This window comes from Macaca thibetana, chromosome 17, assembly GCF_024542745.1.
Source record: "Macaca thibetana thibetana isolate TM-01 chromosome 17, ASM2454274v1, whole genome shotgun sequence".
Lineage (NCBI taxonomy): Eukaryota > Metazoa > Chordata > Mammalia > Primates > Cercopithecidae > Macaca > Macaca thibetana.
Genome location: NC_065594.1, coordinates 22,835,642 through 22,857,035, shown reverse-complemented (window position 1 = coordinate 22,857,035; position 21,394 = coordinate 22,835,642). Strand labels below are relative to the sequence as shown.

Sequence of the window (21,394 nt, the reverse complement as noted above, 5' to 3'; positions counted from 1 at the left end):
CGTTGATACCTATTTATTTATTCAGCCAAAACATACTGAGCACCTATTGTCTTGAGCACCTATTATGTGCCTGCTGCTTACTACTGGGCATACAACATGGCACAAAGTGCAGTAGGGCCTCATCAAGCCATTCCCTCAGCCTCCTGTCCTTGTCCTGGAACCTTTTAAGGCCCCACCATCTGGTTTTAACAGATCTTTCTGACCTTATGCCTATCACAAAACCTTTTCTTCCAGCCTAGCCCATTCACCATGATAACCCACCTGGTGTCTTTCTTGTCACCCCAACTTCTGGATACAGTGTCCTTATTCAGAGCCCATCTCTCCTGTGAAGCTAACACGTTTCCTTGCCTTTAGGAGGATTTCCATGGCCACTTGGGTTTTAGAATTCTCTAGCACCTCTGTCCCCACAGTGCTTCTTCCTTGGCATCGGGTATGTTCTTCCTGAGTGGAGAGAACTGGAAGCTGCTGTGCCCGCCCTGACCTCCTATGGCCTCACTCGTGGTGGACAAGTCCTGAAAGAGCTGGACCCTGTGGACATTCTTTCCCTGTCCATACTCTGCAGTGGACGGTGACAGCGGCAGCTCAGGTATTTGCTGGGGCTTCCAGAGCATTTGACACCATTAAGAAGAGGGAGAGGATACTGAATGTCTAAACTTAAAGGGGGAGAGTCTTGGGGATCATTTAATAAAACGACCTTGTTTTGTGGATATGGAAACTGAGAACCAGAGAAACTGATTCACCCAAAACCACAAGGTGATGTAGTAGCAGAGTCAAATCTTGTCCACTGTTAAGTTTAGCCTAAAGCTCCCTCCTTATATATTTTCAGTTCATCCTAAAGGTTTCTTCATACATAGTGAGCTGTAACCTAATGGATGTGTGAGCAGACTGTAACTTGCCCTTGTGCCAATCATCAAGTTTTGGCCAATCAAGGCCAGCCAACTGTTTAAATGGTGTTCAAATAAGGTAAACACTGAGCTGTAATCAATCTGGCTGTTTCTGTCCCTCAATTCTGTTTTCCGTTCATCACTTTCCTTTTTCTGTCCACAAATCTTCTTTGACACCGTGGCAACAACAGAGTCTCTCTGAACCTATTCTGGTTCTGGGGCTACCAAGTCATGAATTATTCTTTGCTCAAGTAAACTCTGTTAAATTTAATTTGTCTAAGATTTTTCTTTTGACTAAAGTCTGCTGTCTCCATATAGTTCAGCAATCGGAATCCTAAAGAACCTAACCTTTCAGGACACACTTAAAACAAGTAGAAAGTGTATTAATTTCCTATTGTGCTTGTAACAGATAACCACAGATTTGGTGGCTTACACAACACACATTTATTATCTTGCAGTCAGTAGGTCAGAAGTCTAACACGGGTCTCACCAGGCTGAATTCAAAGTGTTGGCAGGGCTGTGTTCCTTTCTGGGGGCCCCAGGGAAGAATCTGTGTTTCTACCTTTTCTACTTTCTACAGGCTGCTGGTACCCCTTGTGGCCCCTTCTTCCATCTCCCAGGCCAGCAATGTCAGGCTGAGCTTTTCTCACATTGTATCACGGACTGACCTAATCTTCTGCCTCCTCCTTCTACTTTTAAAGACACTTGTGATTACATTGGGCCCATCTGGATAATCCAGGATAATCTCCCATTTTAAGTCATTTTAATAGCAATCTCAATTCTCCTCTGGCCATACAACATTACATATTCATGGATTCCAGAGATTAGGATGTGAACATCTCTGGGCAGCCATTATTCTACCTACTACAGGAAAGAGGAAAATGAGGACAAAAACTCCACACACTCCCTCTTGCTTTCTCAATTTGTCTAATTCTGTATGAGGAGAAAAAGTTAATTTGAAGATGTTCTAGACCTTTGTATTCAACCTCAGGATTTTGTTCTGAGTCATGATCTGGTGAATTTGGTTAAGACACAAAGGAAAGGGATAAAGATGCCAAAACATACAGAAAAGAGGCTCACAAATGTTGGCTAAGAGGGTTTAAGAGCTAAGAGGAGACCCTCTAGTTTTTGTTTGTTTGTTTTTTTGTTTTTTGAAACTGAGTCTCACTCTGTTGCCCAGGCCGGAGTGCATTGGTGCTATCTCGGCTCACTGCAACCTCCACCTCCCAGGTTCAAGCGATTCTCCTGCCTCAGCCTCCCAAGTAGCCGGGATTACAGGTGCATGCCATCACCCCTGGCTAATTTTTCTATTTTTAGTAGAGACGGGGGTTCACCATGTTGGTCAGGTTGGACTCGAACTCCTGACGTCAAGTGATCTACCCACCTTGGCCTCCCAAAGTGCTGGGATTACAGGCATGAGCCACCATGCCTGGCTGACTCTCTAGTTTCTAATGGCTTCAGAATTCCCCTGTTTCAGGGTATGGGCTTAATTTGCAAAAGGGGAGTTGATGTGAGACATCTAGATGGAACCACCAACTTCAAGGCCTATTGGTCAGTAAAATCAGCTAATAAGAGTGGAGGGAGTGGGGGAATGTCCTAGACAATTTAAGGAAGAAATCAACTAATTTCAAGTTGGAAGGGTTTTACAGACTCATGATCTCTCAGAGTCTAAACGACCTTCGGAGCTTCCTTGTCCAGCCTCATAAAAAATACAAGATGGCCATAGACCTTCACCTTTTTTTGTCAGGCTCTGGTTAGGGGTAGGAAATCATCGAGATTCCCTTAGATCTTCTCTAATTCTCTGAGTCCATTACAAATTTCATCTCTAATTAATTCTTGGTATTGATGGAAAAATCAGGCAAACGATTCTTTCTGATTTTTTCTCTGCCAGGATATTAGGATGCTGATTGTTACTGTATCTTTGTGTGGAGGGTCTAAGATCTCCTACACCACATGTAGCATTTAATCCTCACTTATGAGACTGTGAGGATAGGGAGAGCGATCCGAGGGAGGAAATATCTGCTAACAGACTTGGTGGCCTTCATGGAGGTCTCCTCCTCAGATGTTGTAGTGGCTGTTGTTGAATCTGCCTAGCACCCCTCTCCCACCTCTTCTGGTAACAGACCCAGTTCCTTTGGCTGCATAGGAGGAACATGTCATAGTGAATGGGCCAATCTGCATAATTCCTAGACGAACTTTTCAATCCTCGTGGGTTGGGGGACGCCTATCTACTCAGGTCACAAGCTGCGGGGAGGTGCACTTTGCTGATGACTACATCCCCACCTTACGGAGAGTGAGCAGGTCTGGGAAGATGGCATCAGACAGGAGCACAAAGGAGAGTGAGGGAGTCCTGAGGGTGTTTTCAGGTCCCTCAGTCCACCATCCTTCATTATGGTTCAATTACATGAACAAATACATTTCCCTTTCAGGCTTATGCCAGTTTAAGATGTATTTCTTCTATTGGCGACCCATGAGTCCTGAGTAATTTAGAATTTTTCATTCTCAGTTTTCCTGCTCTCTAGAAACTTGGAAGAATGAACTAAAGATCAGAAACTTTTCTTCTCAGAGTCCAACCGGTCCATGATGGTTTGGGGAAGAACCCGCGGAAAGAGAGGGCAGGAAATTACCAAGGTGAGAAATCACAAAGGTTCTTACATACAGGATCCAGTGGGTGAATTGCGGGGTCCTGTTATCTTTGCTCCTTTTTAGATCTCCACTTGACTAAAATAAATCACGACCCCACATTTTCAAAGATTCAGGCCAACCTTGGGAACCCAAGGTGAGTTTTTTTCTGTCTTGTGGACCTGGTGCTACTCGTGTGGTGTAAATCAGAGGGTTAGCAAGTACTCAGTGGATTTTCTGGTAAGCCCAACCTTTTGACAAAAGAGGGGGAAGAAAGAAATAAAAGTAGGAGTGGGGGAAGTAAGCTAGAAGAATAAGAAGCGAGACAGAGACATGACTCCATCAACAAAATACCAATTGAGTATCTTCTATGTGTAACACTATGCTAGTTGCAACTTGTCATTCTAAAGCAACAAGTAGAACCCTTATTTGTGACTACAGAGGCTGAGAGTTAGGTGTGTCTGGTGTAAGACAAATGCACACCCAGGTATGACCAGCAAGCAGCAAAGTCAATAGACAATTACTCAGGAAGGCTGTTAAGCAAGGAATGAGAATGAATGGGCCTACGTTTAACCTAGAAATTAAGTTAAAACATATGGCAAATGTTTGTTTGATATGCACTTAAAGCCTGGAACAGTCCAAGAGGCCCTGGGTCTCCCCGAGAGGAAGGCTGTTGAAAGAGTGTAGGCTGCCTGTGGCTGCTGCGCTGAGCTGGATTACAGGCCTCTGTGATGCTGCCCATCACATCTGCTTTTCAGTAAAGCCGTGGGGGAGGCAAGCTGTCCCCTTAAACCCTTAAGCATGATCTGTCTACGGGTTTCACATTTTTTCCTGGCAGAGTTAGTTTTTTGTGTTTGTTTTCTGAAGAAAAAAACTTCATGTGCTTCTTCCCTTTTTTTTTTCTTTGCAATAAACTGTTGAACAAAATGTATACTATTTTGTCCAAACTTTTTAAATGCTCCCACATTTGGATATAGTGTTTATGTCTGTGGCTTTTAGAAAGTCTGAATGGATCTGAAAGGTCAGAAAATACCTAAACTTTTGACTCTACCCTTCAGCTCACGCACTGTTGAGTATGCATTGTTTTATTTTTAAAAATGGAAAATGAGAAACTATTCTTTAGTCATATCTTGTTCACAGAGCCTTTCCCCGTCTTGCAGACTGTGCCACCACCCGAAAGCTTGAAAACACCCCAGGAAGCCATCCCCTCATTGTGAAAGAACTAATCGCTACACACCACTTGGTTTTCCTTCCTGGACGTCATAGGCCATAGCCCTGTAGTTCCCACATTGTCTCTGTCATCATCCCAAGGAGTGTGACTCTTGATTCTGAGCCTGGGCAGGACAGCCTGTCTCAGCACAGGCTGTTATGTAAGCGGCTGTGGGGAGAGCTGGCAATAAACAAACATTTTTCCAGCCCTTGTTTTCTCTGCAGCCTTGAAAAATATTTCTCTGGGACTGCTGCTGTGCTCCTGCAACAGGATGGCAAATTCCCAGCTTAGAAATGTCTTGCTCTGCATTTCCAGATTCTAAAATCAGAACAAAGTGAACCAGCATGTTCAAAGGAACTGAATTATTGAGAGCCAGGACACATAGATGGGTTTCTCAACAAGCGGCTTTGCAGCAGTGTTTCCAAAGGCTCATCCACACATCCTAGCGGCGAGTAACCATTGGGAAATTACATGGTGATATCAGGGCCACAGAGAGGAGAATCAGAAGATGACAGGAACTCACTTGGGAATGGAGAGGTGATGTTATGGCTGCAGGTGTCAAAGTCAGACCCACTGTATAAACACAGACATTCATACATATGAGAACCATGGGACCGAACATTGGTAGAGTCCGTTTCTCCCTGGACCACTCCATCTTGGAAACTCAAAGGAGGAACACTTTACAGTAGTGTTCCACACACTCTGCCTCTAATTCCCAGTACTGAATTTAGTGGAACTCCAACCATAGTTCCTTCCGCCCAAACAGGGAGTTCCTTCTGGGTGTCTCAGAGGGACACTTAGACAGGACAGCCTCCTCATTCACTGGTGAAAGATTTTCCAGAGCCAAAGCTCTTGCTTCCATGTCACCTGTAAGGGTTGCTGGTACCAGCTGCTTTTCTGAAGCCACTGCACCCTCCCCATTCCCCTGCAGTAGTCTCCATTGGGAGACCTCATCCAGAGTGACCTCGTGCTCTGTTTCCCTGCAATGGCTGATGTTCTGGTGTCACTCCCTGTGCTGAAAGCCAAGCTGATTTCTCCATGTCTCTGAGGAATTCAGATCATTTTACAATGAATTATGAAGTGAGTTTGTTATTGCAGTGCGGAGGAGGAGGGATGGGAAGCACTTTCAGAGTTTCTTTTAGTTTTCCTTGAGTCTACTGAGACTCTTGAAAGAGAACTTACTGCCTGTAGCTTGGAAATGTTGCTGCATATCCAAGAAGCTGCCACTCTGCTCATTGGCAAGGCTATGTCTATGGCTATATTAATCCACCTTTCTCATCATTCTCCTCATACCATGGAACTAGGACAGAGTCACCCAGAAGGAAGTATGGGTACTGTAGTTTATCTGAGATCACTAGGCTAGTGTTTTGGTCCTGTGTGGCTAGGATTGGCTGCATAACATGTAGGGTGCAGTGCAAAATAAAAATGTCAGGCCTCCGTTGAAAAATTATTAATAATTTCCAAATGGCAACAGGTGAGCATCAAACCAAACTCAGGGCCTATGCAATCATACAAGTCATGTGCTTATGAAGCCAAAGCCATTCTCAGTGTAGCTTTTATTTGAAGCCTCTGGTTTTCACAGTGGAGTGGCTAAATGAGGTAAGTTCTTAGAGGGTTGTGCAAGAAAGTTTAGGAAGGAGAGATGACAGCTGGCTGCTTTTAGCAGGACATTCTTTGTAAGTGGGTAGCACCTGTGGGTCATTATGAAAAACAAGCACCATCCTAAGTACTTTCCATATGTTAAATCATTTCATATACATACATATACACGAATAATGTGTATCTATTAAATCATGAATCCTCACAACAACCATTTAAAGTAGGTGCTGTTATTTCTCTATGCTTTTATAGGTAAGGAAACCGAGGTACAGTAGAGTTAAATGAAATGCTGATTTAAAGTTTGGTTCTCAACTTTCTAATAGAAACCTTCTAGTTTTGAAGTGAACTTGGAGCTTACTAGACTGAATCATGCTAAACTCCCAGAAAATTGTGTATATGCAACAAAACAAATTTATTCCTATAAAATGAGAGGCACTACCATCCCAGTAACTGAGATATTTATTTCTATGACCCAAGATACCCCTTTTGAGTATTAAGGTGACTGGGGTGACAGAAATAAGAGTCAGAAGCTTGCTCAGTGATCACAGAATTAAAAAAAAAAAAAAAAAAAGCAAATTGCAAAATCTCAGAGGAGATGCTGACCATACTGAGATAGAATCTGGGAAATCATCCCTGTGCTTAATACTTTTCTTCCTGGTGGATGAAGTACTCCTGTCTGCTAAATACAGTCTTAATCCATGCATGGTGTTCAGTTCTCCTTTGAAGGAGTCACCCCCACCACCTCATGCCAAGTCAGTTACAGCACAACTGAATAGGTTGCCCCCTTCTTCATGTTGCTGTGCTCTGGTCTGGGGTGTGATCCCAAACATCATGATCCCAGCAGTAGCTGGTTTGCAAACCAACTCTGAGGGTGCCACATCCATAGAAAACCTGTCGCTTTCTTCTGGTTTCTACTTCACAGTGTGAACTGAATCTGGGCCACCATGTGCTGCCTAAACTTAGCATTTAAGTAAGCTTGGATGAGGAGTAGAATGGTAATGTGTTAAAATGAGATTCTGTTGGTTCCTTTACACATTTAGGATAAAGATGCTAGGCTGGCCCTTTGAAGGTAAATTAACTCCCCAGAAGCACCTACCTGTGTGGCATTAAGTAATCAAACAACAAAACTACACTTGGATGGGTTTAAAGTGGAACTGAAAAAGTAGGCAAAAAGTAGATTACTTTTGCATCATCAGGGAATTAGTTTTTTGCTTTGTTTGTAACTCTCCACTTGAAAGTTGTCTTTTTCCTGCCAAATTCAGGGTGATTCATAAAACCATCTTCTCTTAATGTGAAGGGAAATTGCTGGAGGTTGCTTTGAAGGGCATCTTTGGGAATCACCTTAACAAGTAGCTGAATAAGGAAGAGCAGGATGATGATCGCTGACATAAAAAATGCCTACTATATAAGTGGCTGGCATTGTGCTAACTGGATTAAATATTATTTTTGAACAACCCTGTAAGACTATTCTCGTTTTACTGAGAGAAAATGGATTTGGGACCAACAATGGTCAGAGTTAATGGTGATGATTCTTAAACTCTGAACTTCAAGCATTAAGAATTGGCTGCAATAGAAAACTGGTCCCAGATGGTCCCAAGTGGCCCATCATGGGCCAGATACTAGTGGGGGATATAGGGGGGACCAGAGGCCACAAAGAACCATGTGATGAATGTAGAAGAAAGAAGGTTTTAAAAGGGCCAGGGCAGAGGTGTTCCTGTCGGATTAGGCACATATAGACAAAGCTCTCCTGAGATCCCTCACTGAGAAGGAATTGGAAAGAACACCAGAATCATGTACTCCCTAGTTCGATGTGGATATTAATTATAACTGATTATGTGTATACATTTATGCTTAAGTTAACTGTGAGTAAATTGGTTGTATGTCATTCCTTGGTGTGGATTTTGCCTTCCCTATTCTTTTTTGTTTCATTATAAACTCGAGTTGTTAGAACCCCGTTCGATCCTGTGAGAGGTGGGAGTCAGCTGATCCTTACATGGCCACTCAGTCTTTTCCTCTTTCCTGGGAGGTGGTGGTTTAATCATATCCATTTGTAAAAGGGGAAATGGTGGCTCAGCCGTACTCAGTAATTTCTACAGCTAGATAATTCATGGGTGCAGAGTTCAGATCTGGGGCTCAGATCTCTCTGGCTCTTACCCCTAGAGTGTCTGGGGCAGGGAGTCTAGGCAAACAGCAACTCCCACCCACAAGCACCCAACAAGGTTTGCCCCTGTTTTCAGTGGGCCTCCTACTTCCCTGAAAGGTCTAATCTCAGCAACACAGTCTCATTTAGCTTATTGTTTTGGCTACTTACGTGCAATAACTGCGAAAAGCAAGAGGATGGGTTGCAGTTTCCTTACCTACTTGTTGTGTTCAAATCAGCTCTTTGAAAGCAGAGTCAAGATACAATAATAGTAATAATAACAATAATCATTTATAGTTAAAGCATGGAATTCAATGGTGCTTCCATGGCATCCATGTGTGTCAGGTGCTCTTCTAAGAAAGTTACATTAATTCAGTTTGTCTGATATCTTCATAAAACAAAGGGTGAAGTGTATGAGGAAAAGGATGCTAGAATTTCAGTTTTATCTTGCTCCATTCAATCTTTGAACTTCTCAAAATGGATTTTAGTAAGGCCTGACCTAAACAGAAATCTGTTTCTTACCCGTGGCTCCAAAAATGGCCTTACTCTGAAGTCTGCATTTTTGGCAATGGCAGGTGCCAGACAAGAAGTGAGGGTCTGAGGCCCACCCTGGACTCCTCCAGGCCTAGTCATCCTGGTGTGTTTTTCAGAATCTATGGTTCCTGCTCTCCTCCCTCCTCTTTTTCTTTCTTCCTGCCACAAAATCTCTTTTTTTTCATTGTGAAGAGCCACATGCCAATTACTTTATACAGCAACACCCCCATCCTCCTCTAGCTCTCCAGGGTCTAGGCTCTTGGGGCCCTCATACATGTTCTCACACCCTGGAAGGGCAGAGACGCCTCCACCTCCTGGCGCCAGCAGAAGGGTGGGAGACATACGTGCAGTCAAGTGGAGAATGTGGCTCCCAGGACCCAAAGAGACATTCAAAACCAAGCTCTGTGCGGCAATTCCCCTCATAAATCTCAGCTCTAACTACAAATTATTTACACTATCCAGTTTCACTTCCTTCTTCTCTCCCATCGAATTCAAAGGATTTTAGACTTCAGAGAAACATTGAGTCTGAATTAAACATCAGCATGAACTTGATAATCTGTAAGTCTCTCATTTCACATCAGAAACCAGGAGTGGGGAGTGGTGGCAGCAGGGATCAGAAGATATCTTCAGACAAAAAGACATTTATAAAGCAATATGGAATTAAAAATGGAAAAGCCTACATGAAAAATACAGAGGCCAGCCCACCTCCCTGTGACACTATTGCCCTTAATCATGGTACTGGGATGGTATATCTCCAGAAGTTTGAAACAGGAAACAAATAATATTTCAAAGTTTCCAGCAAGCAAGTAAGGACAGCTTTGGAGAGCAGCTGAAGCCACTTTCTGCAATTAGGCCTTTGTCCCTCCCCTTGGCCTTGGCAGTGGGTCTAGGGTGCCATGCGATCCCTACAGCTTTCATTCCATCCAGTTCAAGAACCTGCTTGCAAGCGTCTTCTTGCCCAGCACACAAACAAACTTTAAATGATAAAGGAAAACACTGGCAGCATGTTCTGTGTTCTGAGGCAGGCCTGGGGCGGGGATTTCCCAGAATTTGTTATGAGAAGCAACCTGCTCTCCCACCAGGTAAAGAGGAGCCTGGACCAAGGTTGAAAAGCCATGAGTCAGGCCTAGAGAATTTCAGTTGCAACACCCTCTTGTAAGAGGCTATTTAGTCATAGCTGTTGCCTTCAATGAAAAGGTCACCGACTCTATGGTGAATGGTTATTTGCTGGCTGCTTCTCATACTGTTCTGATTGTGATCCTTTCACATCTTTGATTACCTTTTGTCAGAAAACTATGACGTGCTTCATTTTGTTTCCCGGGGTGGTAGCCACAGTCGGTGGTCTGTTGGTGAGCTGGCTCCATTCGACGGTATGCAAACAACTCGGTGGAAGCTTAAAGGGCAGGGTAGGCAGCATGGCCCTCAATGTGCAGTTTCCCAAGTTGAAGCCTCACTGAGTGATTGGAAACCAGGAGAAAAATTACTGTGGTCTGAGCAGGGAAGGAAGAAAGGTCCTGGACACTTGGCTTCTAGAGAGATCCACGCGTGGCATGCCGCAACTGCACTCAGCGTCTTCCAGCTTCCAACTTGTTGTCAGCTTTCAGAGTGACTGACCCAGGGAGATCAGCTGGGAGCCCCCTTACGACCTGTCAGCATGCGCCCCGAGAAGATACCTTGGTCAAGGGTCATTCAGCCTGGTCACACTTGCTGGCTTTTTTCCATTATCATCATGGCTAAGCGGGAAGAGGAGAGTTGCCACATTTGACCTATACTTCAGCATTATAATTTAGCCCCTTCATTTTCATCTTGAGGCTAAATGTTAAAAGCCCAATTTGTGGGAGGTCAAGGTGGGTGGATCATGAGGTCAGGAGATCAAGACCATCCTGGCTAACAAGGTGAAACCCCGTTTCTACTAAAAATACAAAATATTAGTGGAATGTGGTGGTGGGCACCTGTAGTCCCAGCTACTCGGGAGGCTGAGGCAGGAGAATGGCATGAACCCGGGAGGCGGACCTTGCAGTGAGCTGAGATCAGCCACTACACTCAAGCCGGGGTGACAGAACGAGACTCTGTCTCAAACAAATGAACAAACAAACAGTCCAATTTTTTAGAGAATTTTTTAGGAGGGATGAGGGGAATGGGGGATTGGAAGATAGGAAAGTCAAATGTGCTCTGATCATTTCTTACTTAGTTTCTATGCCTTTTCTATGTGGGACTTGTTGAATGTTTATTACAAGTTCTTTAATGACCAGAAGCACATCATTTGTATCTATATTCAGGAGCCAGCCCGGTCTCCCGGGGCATGAGGCTGACCAACTGTGGGGACCTCGCTTAAGAAAAGTAAATATTTATTCAGAATAAGGAAAAAAATTCAAAATAAAGTACAAATTTTAAAATGCTGACAAATACCACAAACATCACAAAAATCCAGAAGCATAGCATACTGTTTTTATTAACTTTCTGACATACCTCTGTATGACATACTTCTATTGTTCTCTTCACACCGTTTTGGCTACACACTCTTTGATGGCCTCTTCATAGGACAATAATTTTAAAGAAGAAACGATAGAAAGATAATGCAGTCTTCTCTAATCAACCCATCTAACATGGCTGATCCAAAAAAATTCTTTTACATTTTAAATTAAATAGTTGAATACATAAACATGTGACTGACATAAGGCCAATCTGCTATTGCTAGTGCTACTATATTTTTGTGCCATAGAGACAGAGAGAATTTTCCTTTTGAATACATGTTCCTGAACATTCAAATCTCTGCTTGTAATTTTGATGATGGAGAAATTCCCACAGACCAGTATCTGCCTCCACAATCTTGAACCTTGATCCTCCATTTCCCACATATTTTCAGGGCCAGATTCTGCACAGCAACCCATTTATATCATGATACGACTTCTGTCCATGTGCCTCCAAATCTTGATGCTGGTTAAGTTGACACGAGTTATAGGAGTATTTTTAGAAGCAATTCCTATATCACCATGCCAGCAGTGACTTAACTATATACAGAGGTGACTGTGAACCATGTAAACACTGTTTATCCTTTAAGCCCAAACTAAACATATCTCCAACTCAACTTGGCCTCAGCAGAATTCCAAAAATGCTGTAGTGGCGACTCCAAAGCAACCCTACACAAGGGACTTGCCAGTGTGGTGGAGAGGACGTCACAGTGGAAGAGATAACCTTAGCTGATTACGGTTAAAATATTTCACTTTTGCAAAGTTGGTAAAACTCAGGTGACCATAGGCTCTGGAGCTTTGACTTCATTAACTTCAAGGTGAATTTTCCTCTGCTTGTATCCATTTGCAAGCCTAATTTGGCTCTCAATCAGTAATTGTTAATTGAAGGAATGGAGAAATTAATCTGTAAAAGACAATGCAGATGGATGGATGGACACATCAAAGGCAAGGCTGCTGCCAGCCATGCATGTGTGCCGACGGCATCTCCATCCCAGGGATGCAACTGGTTGGCCAGCCACAGAGCCCTCCAGGGAGACCTGTTTTTCAGATCATGACAGTTTTCAAAAGTACAGATTATCTTGGCTGATAGTGAAGATGAGAGGGCAGCCTGAATATGATAGAGAAGAAGAGAATGAGAGGTTAGGTAGGGAGTGGGGCAGGAAGGATCAAAACAACTTTTCTTCCAAATGGGGCCATCAGTTCTCTCCCAAGCAATGGCAATTGCATGCACAGGTCCTAGGAGAGCATGTCACAGGTCACTTGTGTGCACATAAAACACAAAGGTTTCTGAAGTGACCCACCAGTGACAGCCATCTGCTGGCTCTAGGGAGAATTCTTTGCAGAATCTGAGGGTTTATCTATGTATTCCTAGGAAGTTTCTGTGGTTAGCTTTTTCTGAATGACCAAACAGGTTGGTGGGGGGCAAGAATGGAGTGTGTTCTATGTGACTGATTTGTGAACTTCAGGAGATCTGTTGTGGAGCTAGGGCAAAATCTCATGTTCTCCATATCCTTGTCCCCTAGGGCACTGATATTCTCTTATTCATTCATTGATTCAACAACTATGTATTGACTGTGTATTGTTAGCGACTACATGCCAGGCACTCCTTTAGAGCCAGAGATACAGCCGGGGACAGGACGAGCAAAGCCCTGCCCTCGTAGAGCTTCCATTAGTCGGGGAAGAAATAGTGCATTAACAAACAAATAACACACTCCAGTTCCAGAGGGTGGTAAATGCCATGGAGACAATGAAATGAGGCTGGGATGGGGGTTTGTGGAGGCAGCATCTTCAGGAGTGTCCTCCCTTTCACTCCGCCTGGGGCTGGAGTGGTGAGAAGGAGGTACTGTGTGGGCATCTGGGCAGAGTGTCCCTTTCCAAAGGGAAAAGCAACACCAAACACGGAGGCTGGAGACCCGGAGGAGCTGGCACGGCAGAGGGACAGAGAGCATGTCAGTGTGTCTGCCGTGAAGTAAAAGAGGCTGGAAGGAGATGGGCTTCATAGATTATAGTGGGGATGATATATTTGTACAAATTAGCCTATCTGTTTAGCCAAATTAACTCTCTGCATTCACAGTGCATTCCACATACCCAGAAAGGTATGCAGAAAGTGACCATGGTGAATGTAAAGACCGCCAAAACGGTGCCAGAAGCAGGTCTAGGGACCTATGAGCATGATGGAGGGAGTCTGCCATCCCTAGAGGAAAAATGGGTGAACGGGTTCACGTAATCTTACTCAGGCATGTGCCAAGCCACCCAAGAGAGTGAGCTGGCACCAACTATGAAGAAATGATCTTCTTTACAGTTATAAAGACCTCCCTGGCTCCTATGGATGAATAGATGAATAGGATAAGAGAAGTAGCAGTGAGGCCAATTAGAAGGTCATGGCAATAGTTCAGGCCAGAGATGGTGGTCTATGGTCATACTTGTAGGGACAGATGTTGCAGGTAGAGCTAGGAAGTCTTGCTAAATATTTGAATGGGGGTGTAGGAAAGTAGGGAAGAGACTAGACTAATGTCATTTGCTGAGAGAGGAAAGATGAGAGAGATAGAATTTTGATGGGAAGATAAAAAGTTCTATTTGGCTGTGTTGTTTTTGACACTTAACAGTGTGTTTAGTAGGACACTGGACAGAAGAATCTGGAACCTAAGGAGGAGGTTAGGGCTGTTTATTTCTTATCAGTTTTATTAGCCCCACTTCAGCAATGTGGTGAGCAAGCAGGCAAATACGTGGTTCAAATTTTACCAGTGCAACCATGACAGGATGACTGACTAGCTGTTCACCAAAAGTTCTTGCTCCCCTAAAGAAGAGTTGTTGCTGGAAACAGCTGCCCCCTCAGACTAATTTCTCAACCCCTCTTGCATTTGGGTGGGAGTTTCATGACTAGTATTGATCCAGGCCAAGACATTTACAAAGTGGCTCAGTCTAATCAGTTCCCTCTCTTACAGTTTAGCTGGCTACATACAGAAGATAACACGTCCCTTGGGCAGCGTTTCTCAACCTTAGCACCAATAACATTTTGGGCCAAAAAAATACTTTGTCGTAGGGACCATCCTGTGTGCTATACGATGTTTAGCAGTATCCCTGCTCCCTTCCCACTAGATGCCAAGAGAATCTCCCTAAGTAGCGACAATCAAAATACCTCCAGGCATTGCCAAATATGCCCCAGGGGGCAAAGTCACCCCTTGCTGGGAACCACTACCCTCAGGTGGTGATGCCGCCAACTGGAAGGACTTGGGTCCCTGAGACACTGTATGGAGGAGAGCCATCGCCTGCTGAAAACCCACATCGTATTGTCACATGAGTGATAAATAAATATTTATTGTGTTAAACCATTGGGCATCAAGGGACTCATTTGTTACAGCAGCTATTTTACTCTGAGAAGTCCAGCACTGTAATAATGCCATAAACAAAGACAAAAAACAACAAAACCTAGAAACTACAACCTTCTTGTCACTTTAATGCCACTAATTACCTGTGTAACTCTATATAAATCACTGACTTCATTAGATTCTCTGAGCCTTAGCTTATTTCTCATCTGAAGATAAGATAATGTTGGCCTCAATATGTGGCTTCCATGCATTAAAGACTGCAACACACAAGAAGAAATGGATTGTGACTGAAGATACACATGAGTTTCACAGAGCAATGCTTACTGTGAGCACACAAGTTTGATATGGACAGAATACTAAACCACCATTACAGGTATGGGTGTAAAGAGTGCTTAAGAAAATGGAAAAATGTTGATTTTACAGTGCTGAAAAGCAAGATGTCTTAACTGAGTTCCTTCTCATGGCAATTACCTTGAACACCATGCATAAAAGCCCATTTTTGCTTAGAAATGTTGTTTTTCTAATAGAAAGGAAACCTAACACTACATTTGGAATCCAAAGAAAACCCAGATTCTGGCTTCTACAACACTTCTGACAGACTATATAATCTATAAAAGTGGTGTGAGGAAAATATGTTGCTTCCATTAGAAATTTTGGGGGGAGAGGGAATGGCATCATTTGTAGCACTTTCTAAGGACCCATTCTATATAAATACAAGATGTTATTCTATCTGCCTTTCACAATTAAAAGGAAAAAAATAGGAGAATTTTTCTTTTAAAACATAAGACTTTGAACCCTGAGTCATTGGTATTATAGACATTGATTACAGCATGGAGGACAATCTCAAAGAGTAACCTATTTTCCTGTCCCCAACTTTTTGTCTTAATTGAAAAAATTCTACATCCTAAATCTACAGGCTACAGGATTCCTGACAGCTGCAGTGGAAGTGAAGGAATCAGTCTTTGTTGAGAAGTCCCCCTTTCTGGAGCCTTCACTTGAAAGTTTGATGAGAAGTAAGATATAATAGAGGTAATGAGGTAGAAGCATATTTTTTTGAAGACTCCAATTTTTCCTATGTGTCCTCACAGTTGCATCCTTTGCAACATAGTCTAGTGGGGTTATACATTACTTTGCCAATTGGTTCCAGAAGTTGGTCAACTGTTTTAATATCCCTCTGAGGAGTTATCCTTTGTTGCTTATAGCATAGACACCTCCTAAGACTGCAATTTCCTGGACCTCAATTGCCTGTGAAATCTCTTTTGGAAAGGCTACATCAAGTATCAAGGTTACCATTATCTTCCTTTTCCTACCTAGATATATTAGTATTTCATGCCTCAGTGGATAAGAAGAGAAATTATGGAAAGTGGAAGAGGGAGGTTTGAAACATATCTAACGCAAGGGATAGGGTGGCATATCAGTGGAGAGGATATATAGTGAGATGTTTCTTATTCCAGAAAGGTGGTAGAATGGAACATCATCACTATCATTCATCCCAAAACTCTCTTGTCTTGAAGTTCCTAGGCATTCTTGATGACGATAATGATGATGATGATGAAGTAAGAATACTGATACTTAAAGAGGGTTAGTAACTTGCCCATATACCAAAACCAACAAGTGACACTACTAGGATATGAATTTGAGTCTGTTAGAATCCAAGTTTGTGCCCTTAGTCATTATGGTATGCTGCCTTTTTTGTTCCCCTAAGATGTCCATAGTGGAAGTAACTGTGGCATTCTAGAACAGATCTCATGGATAATTAGTGCTAGTGCACCACTGATAGTGATGGCATCCTCTTTTGTTGACACGTTGTGTTTTTCAAAGAAATAATGCTTTCTCTAAAATCCTAACATTAGCTTCAAGGCTTTGTAAGAGCATTTCTTTTTGCTTTTTTCAAGTTTCCCTAGGTGGCCATCTACAATCTTGTTTTCTTCTGGAAATATAGTCACTTTCCCTGATCACATGCTATGTGGGCATGTGACCTAGGCCCAGCCATAGTGGTTGGGCCACACTTTAGTACATGGTTCAGCTGGGCCAATCAGAGTCATTCCCGGAGGTCTTTGGTGGTGAAGAAGACTGTGTAGCTACATGAGTCAATAAATAATCTTTTTTGTTTTGTTTTGTTTATTTTGATTTGGAGTTCTGAAAGAGTCATGATAAATACAATCTTATCCTCAATTCTTTTCGGTTTTTGTCTTATTGTAGGCCCCAGCGTACTTTAGCTATAGGAGAATTTGGTTTTGTACCAATAAAGACCAAGATGTTCATTTGAGAGTAAACCAAACATGAGATAAAGATGGGAATGGTACCTATAGGGAAGCATCCTTATTGTAAGTGTTGGAGGACATAATTCCAAAGGAAGTTATAATATATCTTCTCAAAATATTTGTTTAAATATGGTAAGAAATTTTCACAAGGAGGAGGTGCTAGAGAAGATGTTGTTCTGTCTAAATGTAGGAGAGTCCTGAGGATTTTCTGGATCTAATCTGTACTACTTTATGCCAAGTTTGAGGACTCATCATACTTTAGGCTTTATAAAATATTTCTCCTCTGGGTGCTTCTGTTTGCGTAAAATTTCTATATTGGGTATGCATGTTTTTTCTAGTGGAACCTTTCTCCATTCTGTACATCTTTTTCCCCCCTAGGGACCCACAAGGAAAAAATATATATCAGCTTGTTTTTCTAAATGGAGGTTTGTACTCAACACAAAATTCTAGCTACAAGTAAATTATGCTCTGATCTTGAGGGATAAAATAAACACAAAGCAATGCAGAACTGTGTTTTGCCAGAGCCAAATGGAACATGACGTTCAGAAGTTTCCAATTGAGTTCCAAAATTAGACTAAATCTTGGCAAAATGCATACTCATGTCCCATTAGGAATCTTATCATTTGAACTCAATTCTGAGTGTTCCACTCCTTACTCATTCCATTAGCTCCTAGGAGGCCTGAGGACCTGCCTCCATGTGTTTCAGACCTGCCCCAGGACTGCTGATTTCTTTTTTGCTATTGGCAAGACGATGTCCCAGCTGGGATGGAAATAGGGCAACAAAAACCTTTTCAGTGATCTAAGATTTGAAGGCCAACCTCAGCTCCATTGCTTCTAGGAAGTCCAGTTGTTGCTGATAGGACATTGAGTAGTTATCACCACTTGGTTTTACAACTGTAGCCCTCTCAGAAGCACGTGGTGGTAGGTGCTGGATCTAAGCCTTTTGGCTGGTCCTTGAGTGCTGGCTTACTATGAAAGGCTCTCTGGATTATACAGTCTATAAAACATATTTCATTTCCAGATTAGAGGCCTTCTTGGATAGGTACTCTGGTTCAAGTGTGAGTGTAAGAGTCCTTATCAGTTCCTATCTGGAAGTTGTTAAAAGCAGCCATATGATTGCCAGTTAGTGTCAAACAAGGATACATAAATATTTGCTGAGTTACCTTTCAGGGGCCAAGATACCAAACTTCACCACCAAGGTGGACTTGAAACTCTTCCTTCTTTTGTTTATGTGCCTCTAAGCACAAGGCGTTATCTTATCTCCCCCAACTCATGAGTCAGAGTATACATTTTAGTCAACCAGTATCTTCTTAATCCCTTAACATGCTGAGTTCATTCTAATCTCAAAATTTGACTCATTTCAGTTTCCCCTCTTGGAATACTTCCCTCCATTCCACTCTCTAACTTCCGTTCCTGCCTCAAGCTCATCTCAAATCTTCAAGATCCTCTGTGAGGCATCCCTGTCAACAATTTCAGCTCACTTCAATTGCTTGCTTCTTTCTTTTCTCATTGCCTACCATCACACAATGATGGCTTCATTAATATTCAGACTTTTATTTTTCTGCAATTGAGTTCTACTATGGTACCAAAGCATTTTCAAGTCAGCACACATATTTCAAAATTTCTTTTTTATATCTCTTGCAATTTTGAAAGATAGGTACTTGGTATTTGCTCAAAGTTTCATGTACATCCACCAAAAGATATGCAAAATCTTTATACTAAAAACTAGAGAACATTACTGAGATAAATTGAAGAAGGCCTAAGTAGGTCCTAAGTATTTTCATCACACACACAAAAAAGGTAACTGTGTGAGGTGGTGGATATGTTAATTAGCCTGATTGTGGCAATTATTTTACAATGTATACATATGTCAAAACATCACATTCTACACCTTGAATATGTACAACTTTTATTTGTCAATTATACCTCCTAAAGAAAAAAAAAGGCTTAAATATGTAAAAGTATAAATTGTGCTCTTGGTGGGGACTTAGTGTTACGATGCAGAAGAGTATCTTCACGGTAGTGGAAAAGACAAAGCTTTCATAAATAACACAAAAAATGTACTAAAAATAAAGTTGATTAGACAAAAATAAATTAGACAGCATTAAAAATAAGAATCTCTGTTTATCAGAAGACACCATTAAGAGGGTGAAAAACAAGGTCATGGATTGGGAGAAGATACTTGTGAATCATATATCTGAGAAAAAAACTTGTATCCAAATATACAAAGCTCTCCTACAAATTAATAAGAAAAAGATAGATATCCCAACAGAAAAGTGTGCAAAACACTTGTAGAGTTTACAAAAGATGAACTCTGAATGGTCAATAAATGCATAAAAAGCTGCCTCTGATTCCATTACTCTTCGGAAAAATGCCAATTAAAATCATGAACTTCAAAAACAAACCCACCAGAATGGCTAAAATGAAAAAGACATTCAATACCAAGTGTTGGCAAGGATTTGTAGTATTTGGAACTCTTACACACTTAGTATACAGTGTTAGTACATAGTTGTTACAACCACTTTTCAAATCTATGCAGCAGGATCTCCTAAAGCTGAACATACATGTGCCACATGACCTAGCATTTTCACTCCTAGATATACATGAGTACATATGCTTATCAAAAGACACGTAGGAAGAACATTCATAGCAGCACTATGCATAATAATAAAAAAGCAGAAACAACCCAAATTTCAATGGTAGAATGGACACATAAGTGTGGTATATCCATACAATGAAATTCTTTCAGCAACAAAAATGAACAAAGTATGGCTACATATAAGCTTGATGGATCTCACAGACATTTACTGAGCAAAAGAGGTCAGAGTCAGAGTATCTAGTGTATCGTTGCATTTCTTTAAAGTTAGAAAAGAAGCACAACGAATCTATGGTAACCTGCGAGGGGAGGTAGAGATTGAAGGAATAACCAGGAGAGCTTTGTGGATGTGGTACTGTTCCATTTCTGCATCTGGGTGATGGTTACAGGGTTTGTTCTTTTAGTGAAAATTCGTTCAATTGGTCGCTTACGATAGTGCACTTTTTCTTTATATGAAGTGTTTATGCTTAAAAGCAACAGGCTGTGTCCTGGGAGGATGAACTTCTGCTCAGCAGGGATTCTTCTCACTGCTTCGCTTCTGCTCATAAGCTCAGGAGTGGGAAATAAGGAAAGTTTGATTAAACAAACAGACTCATAAATCAGCTTTTAAACCTCATCATGACCCTGGAAAGGATAGAACACGGGTTTGAGCTACTCAACTCCTCCTGCTTCAACAAATTTACTCATAAAACCATTTTATACATGTCACTTTGCTTGGCTTTCAACAGGGAGAGTATCTTTATTAGGAACATTCCCGGTCTCATTATCTCCCAACTGTGGCTCATCTCCTGGCTTAGAATTTATGTCTCAGGACTGTGATCTTGTTGAATCCTGCATTATAATTGCTTATATTCTTTTCTTATTCTACCACCCCCACCTCCTGAGGGCAAAATGGCCCTCTGCTGCTCAGTTGTGTACATAGAAGAGGCTCAAGGCTGAATTTTTATAAAATTTAATTTAGTTGTATTAACTGCAAGGCTCAGTTACAAGTTAAGTGGGTGCTACAGCTTCACCTCATTAGGCCACCATTCCCACCAAAACTCACTGTGGTGCTGAGGCATTTTTGCTGGAGTCTATATGACTATAGGCATGATTTCCTAAGGTTCTTCTTGAATATGGAAATTGACTTAGGATATTCCAACCAGAACATTCTTGAAGGATAAGGCAAATTGGTAAATATATTCTCCTATTTTTGTGTAAATTCTATCAATTACACCAAAGTAAGGTGTGAAAGTATTGGGTTTAAAGTCTAGAAGTTCTGAATGTAAAATGTTTCTACTGCAACGCTTACTAACTCTGGGACTTTGATGGTGTTGGAGGGGGGCATTTAGCATCTGTTCTCTCATCTTTCCCAATGGGGCAGCAATGCCACCCCTCAGGAGTATTGGGAGGATTCCTTCATGTGTGCATGCATTCAGCTTTCCTCAGAAGCACTCCATGTGTCAGGCACTCCATTGGCCCTGGGGATTCACAGAGGATCACGGTCCAGTTGGTGAGGAAGACGTACAAACAAACCGGTTCAGTATTTCTCAATCTTTTTTTCATTATTATCCTCTAAGGAGCCTTGGTAGACATTTTTTCAAAATCTTCCCTTCTCCAACCTGTGAAATTTTAATACCACAGATATACTGTATTTGTGTACTATATGCATATCTGTGATTTATAATAAAAAGAACAAAATTTTTCCAGCCTCCCTCGACCAAGAACCGCTTCTGGCTCCCTTGAGGATATCAACTCCTTTGAGA

At 42.0% G+C, this 21,394-nt stretch overlaps 1 protein-coding gene and 1 long non-coding RNA gene across 2 annotated transcripts in view; one reads left to right on the top strand and one right to left on the bottom strand.

Moving 5' to 3' along the window:
• SERP2 (stress associated endoplasmic reticulum protein family member 2) overlaps nucleotides 1-21,394 on the bottom strand; it is a 233,325-nt gene that overhangs the window by 153,882 nt on the left and 58,049 nt on the right. The window lies entirely within an intron of this gene.
• LOC126940397 (uncharacterized) overlaps nucleotides 1-21,394 on the top strand; it is a 55,904-nt gene that overhangs the window by 1,080 nt on the left and 33,430 nt on the right. Inside the window, exon 2 of the long non-coding RNA XR_007720734.1 lies at nucleotides 3,451-3,515. This is a non-coding gene — a long non-coding RNA (uncharacterized LOC126940397). The remainder of the gene's footprint in view (nucleotides 1-3,450; nucleotides 3,516-21,394) is intronic.